This window comes from Felis catus, chromosome B2, assembly GCF_018350175.1.
Source record: "Felis catus isolate Fca126 chromosome B2, F.catus_Fca126_mat1.0, whole genome shotgun sequence".
In the NCBI taxonomy this organism is placed as follows: domain Eukaryota; kingdom Metazoa; phylum Chordata; class Mammalia; order Carnivora; family Felidae; genus Felis; species Felis catus.
The window spans coordinates 142,665,951-142,673,701 of NC_058372.1; the positions used below are offsets into that span (position 1 = coordinate 142,665,951).

At 49.3% G+C, this 7,751-nt stretch overlaps 1 protein-coding gene across 1 annotated transcript in view; it reads right to left on the minus strand.

The window, feature by feature from the left end:
• Window positions 1–318, minus strand: part of EZR (ezrin) — a 51,144-nt gene extending 50,826 nt beyond the window's left edge. The window contains exon 1 of the mRNA XM_023254543.2: window positions 172–318. The gene's annotated coding sequence lies outside the window, so the exon portion shown is untranslated. The remainder of the gene's footprint in view (window positions 1–171) is intronic.
• Between the last annotated feature and the right edge of the window lie 7,433 nt (window positions 319–7,751).

Sequence of the window (7,751 nt, forward strand, 5' to 3'; positions counted from 1 at the left end):
GCTCTTCCCGGGCACCACCGGCTCCGGGCTCCCGCGCAAGCCCCCCGCCCCCTCCGCCGGGCGGGCCCCGCCACACCTGCCGGCGAGTCCGGGCCACGATCCCCTCCGTGGGGCGCGGACCCCCCGGCCCCGACCCTCCGCCCCCCGGCCTCGGCCGCGCTCCCGGCTCACCCGCGGCGCCTGCAGGAGACCGCTGCGCTCCCGGCTGTCGGTGTGTCGGCGAAGTGAGCCCGCGGCCCGCGCTCCCGAGAGTCCTCGGCGGGGCGGGGTCCCGGGGCCGCGCCCCTAACTGCCCCGCCCGCCCGCCCGACCTGCGAGGTGCACCCGGCGCGCAAGATGGCTGCGGCCGCTGCCCGCGCCCCGGGGCGCCTCCCGCCCACGCCGCCCGGAGCCCCCCAACCACGCCACGCCCACCCCGCCGGGCGCCTCCCGAGGGGCGCGGGGACCCGGTGGGCGCGTCCCCCGCCGCCTGTGTCGTAAAGACCTTTCCCTTCTCGCAGCCTGTCCCCTTGCCTTGCGGAGGACTTTGCCGGATTTAGGGTTCGAGTCCTAATGGCAGATGTAGGGTGTGAGATCGTTCGCTCCACAGCGGACAGAGGGGGGGAAAAACGTAAATAAACCCAAAGGAGCCGGCGGCCCCAGGGGAGCCTGGGCCGTTTTAGAGTGGGGCAGCCCCTGTGGTCAGGTCATTTTGTAGTTCTTGCACCAGGACGAGGCCGGGTTCTGAGACCCGCGGGCCGCCGTTCTCGTGCACGTGGTCGGAGCTCCTGCCTTCGGATTCGGCTGAGGACACAAGCATAGAAGACGCTCCACGGCTGAACGCTCCGGTTAAAGGGCACATTGTGGTCTAATTTGACTTGACTAACTCAGAGCTATGGTAAAATCTCCATAGGCAGGAATTCTAGGAATTGTTTTAAATAATTTTTTTTGCAGATGGTTCTCCAGAAGACATTTTAAAAACACACAAACACACATGGACTGTGGTGGGCAGTAGGATTTGTCACTCAGTGATCAAGACAGCTAACTCTAAGGCAGTGGTTCTCTAAGCCTGCTTCCCAGGCCAGCAGCGTCGACCTCACCTCTGAACTTGCAGAAATGGAAACTCACAGGTACCGCCTCCGGAATCACAAACTAGGGCTGGGGCCCAGCAATCTGTGTCTCCCCGCCCTCCAGGTGATTGTGATGCAGGCTCAATGTTTGAGAGCAGAGCCTCTCCTGAATTCCTTTCCTGGGCTCACCACTAACTCCCTACTTGGTTGAGCGAGTTATTGAGCTAGTGTGTGCTTTCACATCTGTAAAATGGCACAGTTATGGCACCTATTTCATGGGGTCATTATGAGGATTAGAGGTGATATGTGGAGGATGCCTAAAACAGTGCTCAAATCTATCCTGGCACAGACAGTAACCGGTGACTTTGGGCAAAGCACCAGACTCTAAGGCTCAGTTTCCCCGTCTGTCGACCGGGGATGCGACTAGCACCTCCTGCAAGGACAGGTAGGGGTTAAATGAGATAAAGCATGCAAAGTGCCTAGCACAGTGCCAACCTCCCCGTAAGGCCTAACCTGTCACAGGGACAGATGGCTCACAGGGTAACCCCCCCCCAAAGCTGCAGGCCCACAGCGTTGCAGGGGCACAGGTGTGGCCGGAGGCCTTTTCTGAGATTTTGTCCTGTATTCTGACAAGTGTGTTCCTGAAGAGAGACTTTCTTTTATATTAAAATGAGATGTAACTGTGGTAGGAACTATGAAAAGAGATTTAAATACCCTCCAGTGATAATAGTTTGGATGGAACTGGTCACTCCTAGCACGCTATCTCTAGCTCATTATCACTGTCTGGAGTCTCATTAGCCATGTTTGGTCCCCAACTCTTCTCATAGGATAGGCCTCTAACCTTTTTTGTTTGTTTTTTATCTTACCCAGTTTATCATCTTTTAAATTGGATGTTTGAAATAGCAGTGGCCCTAAGACCTTCTGGAGCATTTCCGAACTTTGCCCTTCAGGGGAATGCTTAAAAATGAACTGGCCTGTGGCAACGTGGTCCAAATGAAAAGATCACATTCTTACATCATGTGAATCTACAGATAATCTCAAGAAGTTTAATGAAAAGATCAGAAGCAAATAGAGCTAAGTCTGAATTCTGGTCCCGGTCATTTGGGGCGAGTCTCTTAAAGTGACGAGCTCCCAGCTCTTCATGTGCAGAATGGAGATAATAATACATATTCCATGGTGTTCTTGGGTCACTGAGTCATAGAGTGGAGCATTTAGTTTTGTCTTGTAGGCATAATTTCCCGTGTGAGTTAAAATAGCATAGAGGCATGGTTTGCATACGTATTCACATCTTAACTGTAAGCATCATACTAACATGTACAGGGTTTTCTGCCCCCACAAAAAACATTTGTGCTGTATCTTATGAGTGCTTGCAGAGGATTTACCAGTAGAAATTTATTTCATCTGACATTCAGACCTAAACCCCTTCCCACTCTCCCTCCTGTGGCCCCAGGACACACAGAAGACTGAATTCCAAGGCATCTATGAGAATTGCTTAGGACGGTGGTACTAAAACTTCAGTGTGCATTATTAAATTTTTTTTTTAACGTTTATTTATTTTTGAGACAGAGAGACAGAGCATGAACAGGGGAGGGGCAGAGAGAGAGGGAGACACAGAATCCGAAACAGACTCCAGGCTCTGAGCTGTCAGCACAGAGCCCGACGCGGGGCTCGAACTCACAGACCGTGAGATCATGACCTGAGCTGAAGTCGGACGCTTAACCGACCAAGACACCCAGGCACCCCCAGTGTGCATTATTAGAATCATCCAAAGAGCCCCTCTAGGAATGACAGGCCAGTAAGCCTCAGGTGAACCCTGGGACCTATGGCTTTAACAAGCTCACAGGTGAGTCTGATGTATACCAGAATTTGAGAACAGCTGACTTAGGATGTGTCAGGATCCTGACAAATATTACTTACCCCTCCCTTCATGCTTCTTTTGTAAAGTTATTCCCCTGTATTTGTAAATCATGATTTTGTTCACATTTGGTAACCCATGTCACGGAAAGAAGTGAGGAGACTGGGAGCTGAGAGTCTTGGATTCCATTCCTTGTTCTCGTTGAACCTGCCCATCACCTTGAAGGGCTGACTCCCTTCTCATTTCAGGGCGTCCGTTTTTTAGCTAGATGAGGGAAATCCTATGTCTCCCCCTGAACCTGGTGAAAGGCCGTTGGTAAATTGCTTGGAGTTCTTCAGGCAAGTTTATACTAAAGTCAGGGAAGCTCAAGGTGGCTTTAGACACAACATCAAGGACAAGAGCAGGCACATCCCTCGAGGGCAGGTTTCCTCCGAGATCACCTCCGAGCCTGTCTCCGCACTGGTGCTGAATTATCTCAACCAAAGTTCACAAATAGTATGACAGTCTCTAGTCTCTTTCACTTCAGAAGAATAGGCAACAGGCAATAGGGAAGACTGCAGGGTGCCCTTGGCGAAACAAGAATTGGGGTTATTTCTCAGGACTCAATAACCTTGTGTGAAAATTCAGGACGGTGGGTGAAAGAGCCAAGGAGGGGTAAGAACTCAGGCAGCCCGACAGGTGGCCACTGCCTTGTGTCTAGAGATCATGTTTAAGGGACTCCCCAGCCAATAAGCTAGAAGGAGTCTCTTGGTAGTTTTGATCGAACAGCTTCTATACTTTGGGTCTGCTAAGAATTCTGGCCACTCCGTGTTCTATTTTAAAGTTTCCTTAGCTTATTTAAAACTTTGCATAAATAGCCTTACTGGGTTTTATGTAGAAGCGTATTAATGACCACACAACTTTTTAACTAATAAATGCCCTAAAATTTTAGTATAGCTTCTTTTCCCATTTTTCTTATCTCTGATCATTTTATGAGTTTTTTTTTTTTTTTTTTTTTTTTTTTTTTTTTTATCCAGCTTACAAATTGTACAATGTGGTAGTGGACAGGATCTCAGATGTCATTTATTCCATGACCCACACTTCAAAGAGGAAATAGCCCCACAGAAATTAAGTTAATTGCCCGAACTTCTGCACCCAAACTTCTCTTGTCAAGATAGCCAGTGACTTTCGTCTTGCTAAATCCAGGGGCCAAACTTCTCTGCCTCATCTTACCCTTCTCCTGAGCAGCCTTCCCCACACATAACAGTCCCCGGGAGCATTCTGTTCTTAGGGTTTGTTTTTTCCGCTCTCCCGTCTCCAGGGCCCTCTCCCCAACCTCCTACCACAGGCTTAGCCCAGAGCTCATTTCTGGGCCCTTACCTGTGTGCAGCTACTTCCTAGGCCATGTTATCCAGTCCCAAGGCTAACATAGCATTCCCAGCCCCGACCTCCCCCACCAGGAACAACTCTCTACTCGGTGTCTCCCGTCTCCCAACCTTCCCCTTCTTGGCAAACAGCAGGCGCATCCAAGCCCTGTTGCTTGGTCCCAAACCTAGAAGCCAGCCTGAGTTCCTCTCTATCCCCTGACCCCACTTCATCCTTCATCCGTCTTGCATCCAATCCAGCAGACCTACCAGCAGCTTCGCAGAATGTGCCCCGTTGTGTATCTCCCCAGCCAGTGGGTTTTAGCATGACATTTACACCCCTTCCTCCGCCCCTCAGGATCCCCTCCTGCCTGCTTCTCCACCTGCACCCGCTGTTGGTCTCCTTGGTGCTGTGCTAACCATGCCCCAGCTGACCAGAGTTTCTGTTCCGTGAATGTAGCAAACCTATCCTGCCTCAGGGACCTCACTTGTGACACTCCCTGTGCCTAGAATGCCCTTCCCCCATCTCTGCCAACTTGGCCTTTATCTGAATACTGCCTTCTGCGAGAGCACTTCCCAACCTTTCCACAAGAAGTGCCACCTCCCAGGTCGCTCCCTGCTCCTTCACCTCATTTGCTGTGTTCAGAGCACCTCACGCTCTCTGCTGTGTCTTGCTTGTTTGTGGCTGTTTTCTGCCTCCCCTACAAGAATTGAAGCTCCTCCTGTCTGTCTGTTCGCTGCTATGCCCTCAGCAGCTAGAACAGTGCCTGGCGCCTAGTTGGCGTTCAATGTATATTTGTTGAATAAACAAATGAATGAACACTGCTAGTTAGTATCGAAGTCACAGGAGTCAGGTTAGTTTTCTATCCAACACGCCTTACTGCTGTGCCCTGGAAAATGCTTGACTTCCTTAGATCCCCAAACACCCTTGAAAAGCAGATGATGGGGGGGGGGGGAACTGTTTAAACAATTCATCTATTAAGACTCTTTCTGTGTTTCCCTTCATTCCAGTTTTAGTTGGGGTTCTAACAAGTTTGATGAGCTCTTTTCCCAGGACACAGCAGATTAGAAAGGAGGCGGCAAGGTATGAGCAGACACCCTGACAGCAGTAAGACGCAATGCCTGACAGCAAAGACGCAGAAATATTACAAAGAACAGACAATAACCCAAATATAGCCGACTAGGGTCACATAGGCCAGAGACAGACAGGGCCACATCCCTCAGGGGCCCCAAGGGCACAAAGTGGAACCCATGCTGTTCCTAACGATAGTTTTCCCGGGAAACGGATTTATGTCTCCTCTGTATTATCAGGAAGCATGTTGTTTTATAATTTGTAAAAATTATAAAATGTTTTCTTCTTTTTTAAATTTTTTTTAATGTTTATTTATTTTTGCCAGAGAGAGACAGAGACAGAGACAGAGCATGAGTGGGGGAAGGGCAGAGAGAGAGGGAGACACAGAATCCCAAGCAGGCTCCAGGCTCTGAGCTGTCAGCACAGAGCCCGATGCAGGGCTCGAACTCACAGACCACGAGATCATGACCTGAGCCAAAGTTGGACGCTCAACCAGCGGAGCCACCCAGGCGCCCCAAAATGTTTTCATCTTCAAAAAATAATTCAATATACAACTATGTACCCGCTATCCAGATTTAACAAATGGTAATATTTTATCACATTATCTTCACATTTCATGAAAAAAAGCACTGAAGCCCACCTAGCCCTCCCCTGGAGAAGCTCCTGTTCTAAAGTTGATGTGTCTCTTCCATGCCTGGTTTAATGCTTTACATGGAAAAAAAAAAATACACTTAATGTGAAAGCTGACTAGGTCCCGAATAAATTACTTATTATTAATCAGGTGCTTGGTTGCAGAATATAATCAACCATAAACATTTTTATCATGACTCTGTCTTTCTTTTTCTTTCTTTTTTTTCTTTTTTTTTTTTTTTCTTTTTTTTTTGGTTTCACAAAAGCTAAGTTAATAACGTGGTTAATGAGCTGGAAATGTCCGGCATGACAGAGGTAGCTTTAGCATTTGTTTGGATTGCTGTCTACTCAGACCGTGAGCTCCTTGAAGGGAAAGCCAGAATCTGCTCTCTTAGTAGCTCATGTACCTAGAACAGAACCCTGCAGATAAAGGGAGCTCAGTAAATATTTATTGGGCTGAATCAAACACAGAGCCTGCGCATTTGTAGTGACTATATTATCTCACTAAGCATTGAAATGTGTGGATCCTAGAGATTTGAACGTACACTGAAGATTTGGCACTTAAACAACAACAACAAAAACTGGTTGCTAACAGGGCAGACAAATTTCTGTAGCAGGTGATGAAGGTTACCTGACCTGGCTGGATCTTACTGAATATCTACGGAATGAACTTGTCTTTACAACATCGTGAGCAATGCTTTTAGGATGAAACATGGACCACGTACGTCATTCAACAAATATTGAGTTCCTGCTTTTTGTCATGCAGTGGGTTACAAGGGGGAGCAAGACAGATGAAACCCCTAAAGATCACACTTAATAAAACTTGGCCTTTGGCTGTTGGGGGTTTAGCAGACTTCCTGTGAATTCCCATGAAATTGGCATTGTCACTTGGCCAGTCTGCAATTCCAAGCCACCTCCTGGGACTTGGTCCTCAACGGACCCCCCCCCCCCCCCCCCCGCCACACACACACCAATTGGATTCAGGAATGCGTGGATGGCTGGACATCCAAAGACAACTGTAAGATCTGGAGTGGGTGCCAACCTGCCGTTATCTGGGATTGTTGGCACACCACTGCAGACCCCAGTATAGACGAGAATGCTACAGGGGGGAAGCAGCCAGACTGAAGGAATGGTGGTCACTGGAGAAGCAGGACCATCTAGAGGACCAGCCACCCCTCGGTTTCTGCTGATGGCTATTGCCAGGCTAGAATGTGAGCCTATCCTGCCACATGTCTACCCTTTCAAGAAAAGCTTGAAATCCTGATTTTGACATGAAATTTCCCAATTCTTACATTTGGCAGTGAGTTAAATTTTTTTTTTTTTTTCCAAAACACGCTGCAAGCCAAACAAAATACGTCTGTAGACTGGGTGTGTACATCCACTGCCTTGTGCTCTACAGACCGGCTTGATTATCTGTGGTGCACATGGGTTCAACGCCGTGCATGTAGTATCCCCCCCCCCCCCCCGCCTGCGCCCCCCGGGTCCAGAGTGCTGTCATTGCAGACATGCTCTTGTCCTGTGGACAGCAGCCGGGAGAGGCTGTTCTCCACGCGTCGGGATGTGGTAGAAAACAGGTGGTCCCCAGGCCTTGCTATCCAGTCTTTCCGTTCTGCACATACTTCTTCTGGTCATACTTTCTGTTTTGGGGATTGTCTGGCACGGCTGATAACTCAAGGGCTTAGACTTAAGGGATGTTCAGGGAAGGGATCTCCTCATTTGTGTGCCGGTCCTCCCTAGCAGGTCCTCCCCGCGATGGCTGCTATGGTGCCGTCCGAGCTGTCTGCCCGGCCCCTTGCCCTGCA